General features: G+C 45.0%; 1 protein-coding gene across 6 annotated transcripts in view; it reads right to left on the bottom strand.

Moving 5' to 3' along the window:
• Positions 1-15,670, bottom strand: part of lhfpl2a (LHFPL tetraspan subfamily member 2a) — a 67,271-nt gene that overhangs the window by 17,591 nt on the left and 34,010 nt on the right. For 3 of the 6 annotated variants that reach the window (XM_082958127.1, XM_045689907.2, XM_045689909.2), the window contains one exon: positions 14,102-14,258. The exons of the other annotated variants lie outside the window; for them this stretch is intronic. The gene's annotated coding sequence lies outside the window, so the exon portion shown is untranslated. The remainder of the gene's footprint in view (positions 1-14,101; positions 14,259-15,670) is intronic. 6 annotated transcript variants of the gene reach the window in all.

Below are 15,670 nucleotides of genomic sequence, written 5' to 3'. Positions count from 1 at the left end.
ATCTCTACAGAAAAGCGCACAGTAAAAAACCCGAACTGGATGGACTAAACCGACGTTGGTCAATTAGTTGTTTAAAAACGACAAATAACCAACATTTCGGTTAATCACTCAGCAGTACAACAGACCTTGGAGAGATAACCCAGAGCAACATCAGTCAGAGAAATGATATACCCAATCCCACTGGCATTACTTCAAAAGCCAGGCCTTTTCACAAACATTTGTCTTCTATTATCTAACTGTTAGTTTACCTAAAAACACATGTTCATTTACAGTCCAACTTGGCACATAGACACTAACATAAGGCAGCTTAGCAGTTCATGTGAACCACCATATTCATGTAATAAAGCACAGCAAGGAGATCATGCTACAGAACATCAATGCAGCAGTAAATTACTAGAATGTAAAAGCTGCTGGCTTAGAAACCACACGTTGTATAGTTGATGAGACCAACGGCTAGATCACGTGTTGATGGCCTCCTACTCAGGTCAGGCTGAGGTTGTGTCTCTCACTGGGCCTCTGGATCTCCATGAAGTATCTGGGTCTACTGGGAATCTCTCACTCTCTCATAACTCATCTGACAGCTGAGTGGATCTTTCCAGGTGACATTTCGGCCTTTCACAGGAGTGAATATGGGAATGTTGAATCTGGAGCAAGAGCTGAGTTCATAACTTTATCTGGGTGGAACTTTTAAAGGGTCAGAGGAGAACGCACCTTATCACACACACACACACACACACACACGCACACGCACACGCACGCACGCACGCACACACACACACGCGCGCACACACACACGCGCGCACACACACGCACACGCACACACACACGCACACACACACACAATCCCTCATCATAATCATAAAGGTGTGAATGCAACTCTGCCTTTCAGCAGGTTTGTGAAGATTAGACTCAAAGGCATCAGAACATCAGGCATCATCTTTGAGATGACGAACACTTGGGGTATTCATAGACCTCATTTCAATAATCGCCTCTCCTCCTCTCTCTTCGTTGCTCTCCCTCTTTCCCTCTCCTCTCCTCTGTCCCTCCTCTCCCTCTTATCCCTCCAGGTCCATGGCATGTACCGCACCACAGGGGCCAGCTTTGAGAAGGCCCAGGCCGAGTTCGCCACGGGCGTCATGGCCAACAAGACGGTCCAGACCGCCGCTGCTACCGCCGCCTCCAACGCCGACACACACACACACACACACACACACACACACACACACACACACACACACAGGACGGGGATTTTTATTTATTTTGAAGTCGTAAACACTCTCCTGAGTGTGCTGAAAAGGACACCACTTACATAAGGTTCTACCTTCTCAGCAGGCTCACTAACTAGCGCTGCATTTTCCATAAAACAACTCCAGTCATGAGTTGACTCCTGAGCACATCAGTGTAGTAAAACTGTGTCTGGTATTGTGAAGCATTGTGACCGGAGAGATGGTCACACACACAGAGCTTTTTACTCTGTTCTCTGAACCACTACCTTCCCTCTCTCCCTCCCTCCCTTGCTTCCACCTTCCCTTCCTCACCAGCTCATGGGAATCCCTCAGCCCGTTCCTGGACAGTGTGTGGGGTGTGGGAGGGAGGCCCGGCGTGGGGGACATGGGGCCAGGCAGTCATCCAGTCTGGGGAGCATGGTAAGGAGTGAGGCTGCTCGTGGAGTAGTTAGGCTTCTCCAAGCTCTGATGTTACTGATGGTCATTAGTAGCCTACCAAACTTGCTAACTGCCTGGTACTCAGCACTCTATTGACCCTCTAATCTCTCTGACATCAATGCAAATGTAATCGAAGATCCAATCAATCACTTCATGAGAGTCCATGAGCTCATGTTGCTACAACATTTCTATAGGCTATGCATTTGTGCAACAAAATAGAGTGATGGCCTCTATTAGAAAGAGGAGGATCCCATCAGCTTTCTATAGGCCTGGCCTACTATTTATGTAGTAGAGTTAAAATGGTTATTCCATCAAACTTCAAATGATTACAATAGTACACAACGCAGAACAGAACAACCAGGTTGAGGGTCAGTGGCCCAAGTCCGCGAACAGGAACATTCCAAGTTCAGACAGAAGGGGGGAGTCAGATCGCTATGATCGCCAGGAACTTTACTTTTGGTGTCAATTTGAATTGTTGCGCTACTGGTGCTGCCTGGTGATGTTAGGTAGGAAGCTATAGTAGCTGAATGATGTTAACATCTTCGGGTTTTGTTTCATTAAATGTATTTTATTTGATCTGGGTGCTTGTGTCACCTACTAACACCCTGGTACTACCCGTAGCTCCCGTTCTCCTCAGTCCGAGAAAACACTGAGAGAGAAAGGTATGTGTTGCAGATTACTCCTTTGTAGAAGTCCATAACGTGAAATAAATAAAACATCCCAAGGTTAATGCTGTAGATATTGTTATAAGGGAGTGTGAGACTATTAAAACATGTAACTTTCAGAGTTTTATTGTTGTTATTAATATAGTTTACAGAGTGCTAAAAGTGTTGCTAGCTGGCATGCCTTTCTGTGATGCAGAAGGTTAGCTGAGCTGCCGACTGGTGCTGGCGTTGCATTATGGGAGATGTAGTTTGCTCCTCTAAGGTCTGAATGGGATAGAGGCGATTTCACGTTGTAACTTGTTTGTGTTGCAGTGTTTTTGTACATGAGTTGTTGTATTTTGGTACTGTCAACACTGAAAGCACCTAGCGATGTATTGGGGATGTGAGACAGGATATGTGTTTTACCTTTCTTCATGCTCCTGTGTAGAACAGCTTGTCAGATGGTGCATTGGAGACTGATGTGTTCCTGTCCTGTCTTTTCACAATACTATTGCAGATCTACATAAAAGCCTAAAAGACAGCCGTGGTGTCGCTCTTCATTTCCTGGTTCTCCTGTGGTACATAATAGACCCGCTACATTTATTTCTCAACTTAAGCAAATATTGAGCACATTGCTTATCTTCACAACAGGAGTATTGCCTACCTGGCTGGTATGAACATGAATCATGGGAAAAGCGTCCTCCATTTGCTATTTAAGTGCATAGATGACAGGTTTATGATAATAGTCCATTCTAAATCCTAAGAAATTTCACACATATATTATTTAGTATATGTAAAGACAATATTAAATCAAGAATAGTTTGATGGGTGACAATATTAGCCTATCACTTATATATATATATATTATCACTTATGAATTCCATATATATATTATCACTTGTGAATTCCATTGAAAATAAGAATTTGTTCTTAACTGACTTGCCTAGTTAAATAAAAAGGTAAATAAAAAAGTGACACCTAAAAAAGAAACAAAGTATTTTACATTTTTTTCGAATAGTCGCTCACCTCATGTAGCCTAGCACATAGGCCTATATGTTTTAATAAGGTTTGTATCACCCCTCATGTAGCCTAGCACATAGGCCTATATGTTTTAATAAGGTCTGTATCACCCCTCATGTAGCCTAGCACAGAGGCCTATATGTTTTAATAAGGTTTGTATCACCCCTCATGTAGCCTAGCACAGAGGCCTATATGTTTTGATAAGGTTTGTATCACAAGCAAAGTGGCCAAATAACTAGTAGGCTATGTGTGGAAGCCAGGAAATGCCAAGAGATGCTAAATGGGTTTATGTTAATTAACGGTCAATTACCCTGAGACCGACAGTTATTTGCTTGACAATCACCGGCTGATGAAACTTCATGACCGCCACAGCCCTAGTGGTGACGCGTGTGCTGCCTACGCTCTGAACCTCCTGTTCGTTTCGGTCACACGGCCCAAATGGAGAGGGTTAGTCTGCTCTGCTATGAGGTCACACTCCCTTTAGGGGGATTAGTGTGTGTGTTTAATTCATTATGCGTGAGCTAGGGAGATAATACAATGACAGCATACTGACATTTTGAACTCTGTAATCCTGTTGAAATATCAACAGCCCCCTGGCTTTCCTCCCTCAGTTTCATTCTCCTCTCTTCTTCCACTAAAGAGACAGAATGACCCAGATCTGTGGGTGGCTAGCGACTGTGTGTCGCGTGGTGCGTTTCCAAGTCTGGTGAGGTCATAAGAACAGGCGTAGGATTAGAATGACTTTTATTAAATCACAAATGTGCTTATTAACTAAACACACGCAAACAGTCCCAACGACCTCAACCCGGACAGGATTAGTCACTGTCTTGACGCAAAACAACCTTTCCAGTAACTCTTTCTACTTTTCAACACACACACACACACACACACACACGCCAGGTCGTTCTAGTTCCTAGTTGAGTCAGTCTCTTGAAACAAAAATCCATAGATGTTCTGACACCTGTGATGTTCCACAGACTCCAGTTCAAACAGCACCAAGAGGAAGGATTCTGGCTCAGTCATGCACTGAGACAGAGGTCAAACGTTTGCCGGCCAGTTGCAAAGACTAATTCCTCATTGGCGCACACACACACACACACACACACACACACACACACACACACACACACACACACACACACACACACATGGATGTTGTTTAAAAACACTTAAAAAGCAGAAAGGATCTGAAGCAGCTGGAGGTAGGTACACAGAGCAGAATCAATTGACCTGCTTTGAAGCTTAGGCCACTTGGCCTTTGACTCCAACCAGCAGGGGTGCCTGATTGCAGTGTGTGTGTGTTTGTGTGTTTGTTGGAGGGGATAGATAGAAGAGACAGATAGAGCATTGAATTGACAGAGACAGGGAGACAGAGGGACAGAGAGAGAAATGGAGAGACAACAACAGAGAGAGAAACAGAGAGACAGACAGAGAGACAGAGAGAGAGAAACAGAGACAGAGAGACAGAGGGACAGAGAGAGAAACAGAGAGACAACGACAGAGAGAGAAACAGAGAGACAGACAGAGAGACAGAGGGACAGAGAGAGAGAAACAGAGAAACAGAGACAGAGAGACAGAGAGAGAGAAACAGAGACAGAGACAGAGAGACAGAGAGAGAGAAACAGAGACAGAGAAACAGAGACAGAGAGACAGAGACAGAGGGACAGAGAGAGAGAAACAGAGAAACAGAAACAGAGAAACAGAGACAGAGAGACAGAGAGAGAGAAACAGAGACAGAGACAGAGACAGAGGGACAGAGAGAGAGAAACAGAGAAACAGAGACAGAGAGACAGAGAGAGAGAAACAGAGACAGAGAGACAGAGACAGATGGACAGAGGGTCAGAGAGAAACAGAAACAGACAGAAAAGTGATGAGAGGAGAAGAGGACAAGTCTGGGCATGTCTGGTCTAGGGATGGGCATGAGTAGTCAATTACTCTATGTCAAAACTCGATCTTTAACCAGAGATGAAATATTTTTCAAATACTGTCAAACTATTTGATGGAATGTGCTTTGTGGCTGCCCGAACTGGCAATTGAAAATGTGTCCCGATTAAATGAGTAAAAAATTAAGACAACGTTAATTTGGTTTGATTCTAGTGTTCCATTTGTACATGTGCATTTGCGGGTCACAACAGAAACGAAACCAAGCCAAGCGTCACACAGTTCTCCTCCCTAAGTTCCGACCGCTCCCTCTACAAACGCTGCTTGAGCACGCACACAAGCTCCCGTTAGGCCTACAGAAATAAATGCCTATAGAATCTATCGAACTGAAGGGATACACGAGCTACATTCTATGCCAAATGACAAGTTTTATCACAAATTCTAAATGGATTTTGAAGTAGGGAAATACATTGCCGTGGACAATTATTTGCCCCCTTTCCAGTTCTCTCTACTTTTGCATATTTTTAATACTGAAGGTTACCAAATCTTCAACCAAAACCTAATATTAGATAAAGATAACCTGAGTGAAGAAATAACACAACAATTACATACTAATTTCATTTATTTCATAAACAAAGTTATGGAACACCCAAAGTGCCTGTGTAAAAAGTAATTGCCCACCTTACACTCAATAACTGGTTGTGCCGTCTTTAGCTGCAATGACTCCAACCAAATGCTTCCTGTATTTGTTGTTCAGTCTCTCACGTCGCTGTGGAGGAATTTTGGCCCACTCTTTCATGCAGAACTGCTGTAACTCAGCGACATTTGTGGGTTTTCACGCATGAACTGCTGGTTTCAAGACCTGCCACAACATCTCAATTGGGATTAGGCCTGGACTTTGACTAGCCAATCCAAAACTTCAAATGTGTTGCTTTTTAACCATTTTCATGTAGATTTGTTTTGTGTGTTTTGGATCAATGTTTTGCTGCATGACCCAGCTGCACTTCGGCTTCAGCTCACGGGCAGATGGCCTGACTCTCTCTTGTAGAACTCTTTGATACAGAGCAGAATTCATGCTTCCTTCTATTGACCTTTCCACGTGTTCAAAATATCTCTAATGGTCACCCCAGTGTGAGTTGTTATATGAGCAGGATGTCAGAATGAACTCACTGTTCCGAAATGTGATTTTTACCCAACAGGACAGTTAACCTGCGCTGCCCTCAAACCAAGACACATGCTGTCTGCTAATTATCTATAGGCTAATATCAACTTGTGGATTTGAAATCATTTTCAAACAAGTTTTATTTTCTAACAACAGTTTGAATTGAGGTGTGTTCCGCCTCCTCATTAATTCACATAGAAGTAGGCCATTTTACTGTTGCGGACAATTTTCAGTGCATTCGGAAAGTATTCAGACCCCTTTACTTTTTCCACATTTTGTTACGTTACAGCCTTATTCTGAAATGGATTACATAGTTTTTTCACATAATCAATCTACACACAATACCCCATAATAACAAATCAAAAACACGTTTTTAGACATTTTTGCAAATTTATAAAAAAATTCATACAATTAAATATGACATTTACATAAGTATTCAGACATTTTACGCAGTACTTTGTTGAAGCACCTTTGGCAGCGATTACAGCCTCGAGTCTTCTTGGGTATGACGCTACAAGCTTGGCACACCTGTATTTGGGGAGTTTCTCGCATTCTTCTCTGCAGATCCTCTTAAGCTCTGTCAGGTTGGATGGGGAGCATTGCTGCACAGCTATTTTCAGGTCTCTCCAGCAATGCTCAATCGGGTTCAAGTCCGGGCTCTGGCTGGGCTACTCAAGGACATTCAGAGACTTGTCCCGAAGCCACTCCTGCGTTGTCTTGGCTGTGTGCTTAGGGTTGTTGTACTATTGGAAGGTGAACCTTGGCCCCAGTCTGAGGTCCTGAGTGCTCTGGAGCAGGTTTTCATCAAGGACCTCTCTGTACTTTGCTCCGTTCATCTTTCCCTCGATCCTGACTAGTTTCCCAGTCCCTGCGGCTGAAAAACATCCCCACAGCATGATGCTGCCACCACCATGCTTCACCATAGGGATGGTATTGGCCAGGTGATGAGCAGTGCCTGGTTTCCTCCAGACGTGATGCTTGGTATTCAGGCCAAAGAGTTCAATCTTGGTTTCATCAGACCAGAGAAATTTGTTTCTCATAGTCTGAGAGTCCTTTAGGTGCCTTTTGGCAAACTCCAAGTGTGGAAAAAGGGAAGGGGTCTGAATACTTTCCGAATGCAATGAATGTTTGAGGCTTTACTGAACCGGACAAACTTATCTCTTCGATGAAAGCCCAACCACCTCCACCTGTGTTTCCTCAGATCAAGTATGTATACATTTGCGCAGTCTAGCACAAGCTTTTTCCCCCTGGCACATTTTCTGGCTGGCGCTTGCATGGCCTTCATTGTTGTTTTCTTTACAAATAACTTTGGATATGTGTGCTTTCCTATCAAAGTAAATGCCTTGTCTGTATATCGTGTTGTCGTTTCTACTGTAGCATAAAGTATGTAGGTATGGAGCATAATGTATTTACTGTTTTATTTACGTTTTCAATTACTGGTGACAAATCATACATTCCGATTCTTGCATAGATTGTAATAGACACATATGACGTGTATAAAATACTTTTTTGAAGGTTTTACTGATTATAATGAGCTAATGCTAAGCTATTTGCCAGCTATGTGTGGAACCATGTTTGTTGACATTATACAATGCATTCTGGTTGTCACGTAAATGTCTGTCAGACCAAAGATATTAAAAACAAATGAGGTGAGGGACGGTTTGCTCCTCTTTCGAGTTAACTTACGGAAGTGAATGAAGGGAAGTGAATGATGGTAGACGACACATCCCCTTCAACATGCATACTGCAAACTGACCAAACTCATCTTGCCTCCTCTTCTTATCTTTAGTTGACCTCTAAAAAACAAATATGGCGGCGCGCACAAACTACCCATCGTCTGATTTATTTCGATTTTTCGAAAGTGTTTTACTCAATTATATTGATCAATGGTGAGCTCACCCGCGATGTGATGAATTGTCAATAGTCATTTCTATTAGTTAATTCATATTCTGATTTCTGTCAAGCAAATGTTAGCTAAATATGACGGCTTGTGTTAGGTCAATTTTTCCTCAGTTAGCGCTAGGACTAATGTAGCCTACATTTTACAGTTTGGATGATTGTGTATGCTGACTTCTGTGAATGTCTGAACATTGCATCCCTCCCCCCCCAAAAATAGTCACATTCAGGACATAACGTTGTAAGGACTGTTTGTGCAAAATGTTTCTGTGAAAAAATGTGTTGCCAGCTCCAATGCTGACTGTTACGTCAATCGCAACTGGGTGTTCTAAATAAGCATTCTAATCACACCGGTTTGAGCGTACGCTGCAGGGACCACTGTAGCATGATCCTACCTGTGTGTTGGTAGGCGTCAAAGGGTTAAGGCAAGTCATTCAGGTCCTGAGGCAACAACAAAGTGTTCAGTTTTCGCCGGGCATAACGTGACCCATGTCATCCAAAAAGATGACTCAAGTTTGCCAAAAAGCACCTGGATGATTAAAAAATATATATATTTTTCACCTTTATTTAACCAGGTAAGCCAGTTGAGAACAAGTTCTCATTTACAACCGCAACCTGGCCAAGATAGAGCAAAGCAGTGCGACACAAACAACAACACAGAGTTACACATGGAATAAACAAACATACAGTCAATAACGCAATAGAAAAGTCTATGTACAGTGTGTGCAAATGAGGTAAGATAAGGGAGGTAAGGCAATAAATAGGCCATAGTGGCGAAATAATTACAATTTAGCAATTAAACACTGGAGTATTGATGACACTTGATGATCATCAAGACTCATGGAAGAATGTTCTATGGACAGATGATTCAAAGTATAACTTTTTGGACGAGTGCCACTGCTGAGGTTATTGCCTTTTGAAGATTGTGTTCCATGATATAATATCACCAGTTGATATTCCGATTTCAATAAACCAATCTTAAATTGCACTTTTTTAGTGGCTGAATACACACTACCGTTCAACAATTTGGGGTCACTTAGAAATGTCCTTGTTTTTTTAAAGAAAATCACATTTTGCCCATTAAAATAACATCAAATTGATCAGAAATACAGTGTAGACATTGGTAATGTTGTAAATGACTATTGTAGCTGGACTTTTGATGGAATATCTACATAGGCGTACAGAGGCCCATTATCAGCAACCATCACTCCTGTGTTCCAATGGCACGTTGTGTTAGCTAATCCAAGTTTATCATTTAAAAAAAGCCTTCATTTCTCAGAACAAGAATAGACTGACGAGTTTCAGAAGAAAGTTTCTGGCCATTTTGAGCCTGTAATCGAACCCACAAATGCTGATGCTCCAGATACTCAACTAGTCTAAAGAAGGCCAGTTTAATTTCTTCTTTAATCAGAACAACAGTTTTCAGATGTGCTAACATAATTGCAAAAGGGGTTTCTAATGATCAATTAGTCTTTCAAAATGATAAACTTCGATTACCTAACACAAAACACAACTGGTATTTTATTTTGTATTCGAGTACTCAAGTACTCGAAATGAAGAACATGCGAGTACTGGAACAGTCAAAATTTCAAAGTCTGGTCAAGCGGAGCATCTGTAACTAAGATAAAACTGTAATATATGCTTACAGTCAACATATCTACTAGTGTATCATAAGGCAGTGTATAGTGTGTGTAGGAAGGTAATGTTAGGAAAAAGCCTACTTCGATATTCCCCTTAGAGACAGGTCAGATAGACCAGACAGGCACTGCTTCAAGTCGTTAGCTATCATGAGCAGAACTTTCCCAGCTGTGTGACGCATGGCAGTGACTGATGTTTATGATGTCTATTACCCTCTTTCAGAAGACAGAGGTAGGCTACGATTATGTTGGGATCATATTATTACACACACGCGCGCACACACACACACACTAGTGCTGAACGATTAGTGCTTTTTGAGGTTGGTTCTGTTTTGGGTTGAATGCGAAACAACTGCTCTCTATCCCGCTTTCTTCTCTCCCTCTCCGTGTCTGCCCCACACTAACCTGATGTAGCAGGCATAAAAGAAACACATAGACCGGACAGATAGGCACGCAATGGATTATGGTCATTGTAGTTAATTGCCACATTTTCTGTGCTAAACTATGTAGAATATTGGCCAGTTGGAAACTACAACTCCCTACTACATCGCACATTTCGGGCTGGATCTGACTTATCTCTAGAGAAACTGCTCATTGAGCTCACAGAAAAAAAACGGAACGAAATTACAATTTAAATAATTGAACAGACTTTGGTCAATTAGTTAAAAAAGGGGAAATAACTGACGTTTCGGTTAATCGCTCAGCACACACACACACACACACACACACACACACACACACACACACACACACACACACACACACACACACACACACAGATACCTAATTAGACCCCCTGCCAGCTGCACTGAACCTGTGACCCTAGACTTACAAACCCTAGGGTGTGTCTGTGTGTGTGTACACAATACCACCCCCGCTACACTTCATCTGCACTACAGAGGACACAATATCTCCCTGAGTCACAGTGTGACACAGTCTCAACAGCAGGGAGTCCCTCAGCACACTACCATTGACAGGAAACGATCTGCATATCTATGGTAATGCCACGGCTACGGTAAGCGTCTCCCGGACGACGAAGTGGTTCATTCTGGGTGGTGGATGGTGCATGGTGGTCTCTCAATCGCGTCTCTCTCCCTCCCTCCCTGTTTCTCTCTCCCTTCCTATTCTGTCTCCCACTCCCTGGGGATAACTGTAGGTCAAACACTCACACATACACATTCTGATGCTATTGATGGAATGACTATACAGTTAGATCCACACATCAGGTTTTCATCAGGAAGACCCAAATAACGTCATCCGTCCATCCACTCAGGGCAGGCAGGGGAACAACAGTATGTGTGTTTCTAGACATCCCCTAAATCCTGGTCCAGGGTCAGATTTCTTCAGATCCACCTAATGGTTAAGGTTATGATTTGGGGTTAGGCTTGTAACTATCCGTTCTTCTTGGGCCACAGCATTGCAACTTTGGCTAGTTTATGCTTTTTGCAACATGACAAGGTCTTCACTCTCCACTCCTGTCCTGAAAACCACTTTCAGCTGCTCTTGTACTGCGAAGCGACTTCTGAAACACGTGTTGCCTCTTCAAACACATCAACCATTACAATAGTATAACATTCCCATGGCCTATTATAGACCTACTGAAAAACAACTTGGAGTCATCAGTGTGAGTCAGGATGAGGAAGAGACCCTCTTCACCTCTGGCGTAAACACAAGATCAGGGGACACACACAGATGTATGCACATACACACTTGCACATACACCCCCCACACACACAACCTAGTCTTCTGGTAATAAAGTATATGACTTAACAATGGTAGTAGTGTCAGTGTTTTGTGACAAATGTCTGTAGTGCTCAACATTTCCATTGTGAGAATGCCAACCTTTACCAGGGCTACTGTGTAACCTGCTCAACACTACAGTTACATTACGATTCAGAAGAGGAACATAATATTTACATCCTATAGCGTTAGTCACCCCCTTTGTTAGACTTGGGAAGCATTGCCAATCAGGAAAAATAACACTTGAAACTGTCTTCTAAACACTACGAGGTAGAGGTGAGTGTGGAGCGCTCTCATTGGCTAAGCTAAGCTAAACATTACAACAAGTAATGTTCGTATATACTCTCATGATGGAACAACTGACACAAAACCAAATAGAAGATTATAAAAACAAAATGATTCAATCTGTTTGCCATATTCTCCTCCTTCAGTGAGGCTCTGCTGTAGATGTGTCCTGGTGGTTCTACCACTGGCCCCCACACACACCTAACCACTGGCCCCCACACACACCTAACCACTGGCCCCCACACACACCTAACCACTGGCCCCCACACACACCTAACCACTGGCCCCCACACACACCTAACCACTGGCCCCCACACACACCTAACCACTGGCCCCCACACACACCTAACCACTGGCCCCCACACACACCTAACCACTGGCCCCCACACACCTAACCACTGGCCCCCACACACACCTAACCACTGGCCCCCACACACACCTAACCACTGGCCCCCACACACACCTAACCACTGGCCCCCACACACACCTAACCACTGGCCCCCACACACACCTAACCACTGGCCCCCACACACACCTAACCACTGGCCCCCACACACACCTAACCACTGGCCCCCACACACACCTAACCACTGGCCCCCACACACACCTAACCACTGGCCCCCACACACACCTAACCACTGGCCCCCACACACACCTAACCACTGGCCCCCACACACACCTAACCACTGGCCCCCACACACACCTAACCACTGGCCCCCACACACACCTAACCACTGGCCCCCACACACACCTAACCACTGGCCCCCACACACACCTAACCACTGGCCCCCACACACACCTAACCACTGGCCCCCACACACACCTAACCACTGGCCCCCACACACCTAACCACTGGTCCCCACACACACCTAACCACTGGCCCCCACACACGCCTAACCACTGGCCCCCACACACACCTAACCACTGGCCCCCACACACACCTAACCACTGGTCCCCACAAACACCTAACCACTGGCCCCCACACACACCTAACCACTGGCCCCCACACACACCTAACCACTGGCCCCCACACACACCTAACCACTGGCCCCCACACACACCTAACCACTGGCCCCCACACACACCTAACCACTGGTCCCCACAAACACCTAACCACTGGCCCCCACACACCTAACCACTGGTCCCCACAAACACCTAACCACTGGCCCCCACACACACACCTAACCACTGGCCCCCACACACACCTAACCACTGGCCCCCACACACACACCTAACCACTGGCCCCCACACACACCTAACCACTGGCCCCCACACACACCTAACCACTGGCCCCCACACACACCTAACCACTGGCCCCCACACACACCTAACCACTGGCCCCCACACACACCTAACCACTGGTCCCCACACACACCTAACCACTGGCCCCCACACACACCTAACCACTGGTCCCCACACACACCTAACCACTGGCCCCCACACACACACACCTAACCACTGGTCCCCACACACACCTAACCACTGGTCCCCACACACACCTAACCACTGGCCCCCACACACACCTAACCACTGGCCCCCACACTCACCTAACAACTGGTCCCCACACACACCTAACCACTGGTCCCCACACACCTAACAACTGGTCCCCACACACACCTAACCACTGGTCCCCACAAACACCTAACCACTGGCCCCCACACACACCTAACCACTGGCCCCCACACACACCTAACCACTGGCCCCCACACACACCTAACCACTGGCCCCCACACACACCTAACCACTGGCCCCCACACACACCTAACCACTGGTCCCCACAAACACCTAACCACTGGCCCCCACACACCTAACCACTGGTCCCCACAAACACCTAACCACTGGCCCCCACACACACACCTAACCACTGGCCCCCACACACACCTAACCACTGGCCCCCACACACACACCTAACCACTCACTATCACTTGAGACGCCAGTCAGTAACCCCTCCCCCTGGACTCACAGCCAGCACTGATTGGTCAGACGCCGGAGCCACAACCCTGAGAGGGTCCACATTAAAGGTCCTCACAGGTCCAACAGGCCCTAAATTCCGAGATCCAACCTGGGACCTGAGCGGATCCGGGTCCTAAATTCTGACTTTTGTCTCGGATCTGGGTCGGGTCTGATACAATTGCCAAGGGACTCGGTTATGTGCAATTAAAATGTACTTACCGACTGGACCGGATTGGACCTGTCTTCTGTTAATTTACTGTTTGTGTGATGAGAACTGTGCAAGCTTGTTATCTGTGTCTGCCAATTGCAACTCAATAAAACGTATAGCTTAAATCCAGCTGAAACTGGTTCCAGTTGCTCACCACACGTGCGCCTGCTGCTGAGGTCAGAGAGAGAGAGAGAGAGAGAGAGAGAGAGAGAGAGAGAGAGAGAGTAAAGTTAGAGGAGAAAGTGTATAGTGAAAAGTAGCCGACAAGGGGAATGTCCTCGGGAATAAGTTTTAATATTGTAGTGGACAGAGATGAGAAGAACGTTGCCTAGGCCAAATGGACTGTGGTGCAACTCGCTATTCAGGTTTGATGCAATTTTCTACCTTTCATTTATTTATTTTACTTTTGATATTACCCTAATAAAGTTAAACAACTTTTGTGAAGGTTTGATGTGGTATGGTTATTATTAGGCTTTGATACAGCAGGCCTATGAAGGCTGAGCGCCTCAGGGTGCTCCAACTGACACCGACAACTGAGGTGAGGAAGAATGTTTTTACGCCGACCAGAGTTACTCCTTTAATCGAACCTTTGGCCATGTATCTGGACATATTGTATCTGGACAACCCTTCAAATGAGTGGATTCATTGATTTCAGCCACACCCGGTGCTGACAGGTGTGTAAAATTGAGCACACAGCCATGCAATCTCCATAGCCAAACATTGGAATTAGAATGGCCCATACTGAAGAAATCAGTGACATTCAACATGCCACTGTCATTGGATACCACCTTTCCAACAAGTCAGTTCATCAAATTTCTGCTAGAGCTGCCCCGGTCAACTGTAAGTGCTGTTATTGTTAAGTGGAAACGTCTAGGAGCAACAACGGCTCAGCCGCGAAGTGGTAGGACACACAAGCTCACAGAACGGAACTGCCAAGTGCTGAAGTGCGAAAAAATGGTCTGTGCTTGGATGCAACACTCACTACCGAGTTCCAATATGTCTCTGGAAGCAACGTCAGCATAATGACTGTTCGTCGGGAGCTTCATGAAATGGGTTTCCATGGCCGAGCAGCCTCACACAAGCCTAAGATCACCATGCGTAATGCTAAGCATCGGCTGGAGTGATGTAAAGCTTTCTGCCATTGGACCCTGAAGTAGTGGAAACACGTTCTCTGGAGTGATGAATCATGCTTCACCAACATCGGTGCCCGACCTCACTAATGCTCTTGTGGCTGAATGGAATCAAGTCCCCGCAGCAATGTTCCAACATCTAGTAGAAAGCCTTCCCAGAAGAGTGGAGGCTGTTATAGCAGCAAAGGGGGGGACCAACTCCATACTGATTTTACTGATCCATAATGATTTTGGAATGAGATGTTCGACGAACAGGCGTCCACATACTTCTGGTCATGTAGTGTACATGCCTATATCTGTACAGCAGTAGTAGCCCATCTGACAAGTATATAGAAATCCATGTCGATGATGGGAACATGGCGCCAGCATATCTTTCTCTCAGTCTCTCCAGGCCTAAGCTTGTCTCCCTTAATATGTGTTTTGTATATATTTTTGTATATAATATGTGTT

This window comes from Salmo salar, chromosome 11 (genome assembly GCF_965601325.2).
Source record: "Salmo salar chromosome 11, fSalSal1, whole genome shotgun sequence".
NCBI classification, from domain to species: domain Eukaryota; kingdom Metazoa; phylum Chordata; class Actinopteri; order Salmoniformes; family Salmonidae; genus Salmo; species Salmo salar.
Note: the sequence above shows the minus strand (reverse complement) of the source record. Positions and strands in the feature narration are given on the sequence as shown.